The sequence below is a fragment of the Egretta garzetta genome, unplaced genomic scaffold (genome assembly GCF_000687185.1).
Source record: "Egretta garzetta isolate BGI_Z169 unplaced genomic scaffold, ASM68718v1 scaffold85, whole genome shotgun sequence".
Taxonomy (NCBI): domain Eukaryota; kingdom Metazoa; phylum Chordata; class Aves; order Pelecaniformes; family Ardeidae; genus Egretta; species Egretta garzetta.
This window is the reverse complement of record NW_009259718.1, coordinates 3,426,822-3,427,258: the sequence shown is the minus strand read 5'-3', so window position 1 is coordinate 3,427,258 and position 437 is coordinate 3,426,822.

Sequence of the window (437 nt, the reverse complement as noted above, 5' to 3'; positions counted from 1 at the left end):
CACTAGACTTGTGTTTGCAGCTGCCGCCTTACTCTGGGAATTTTTTGTTACCTGAACGCTGAGATTTTGGGAAAATGTGACTACCGGATCATCTTTCAGTACCTTCCTTTAACGTATTTGAACATCTGAAAGCTGCTGATAACGTAGCTTGCGAGAGCTGAGGCAGGGCAAAGCAAGAACTGAGGCAAAGCAAGGGTTGAAAGCAGATCTGAGGAGTAAAAATGCCATCATAAATTAAAAGCTGGTTGAAAGAAGTCAGTGTAATGTGTCGTGATGTCTGTTCCGCTGTGCTGTGCGCAAATGTTACTGGGGTGGCATTTGATGACTTGGAGGTGAAAAATAAAAAGGGTGAGCAATTCTGTAACAGAGTTGCCACATGCTATAAAGTTATTTAGGCTAAACAAGGCCAGAAGCAGGCAAAGCAAGCCTGGTCCATG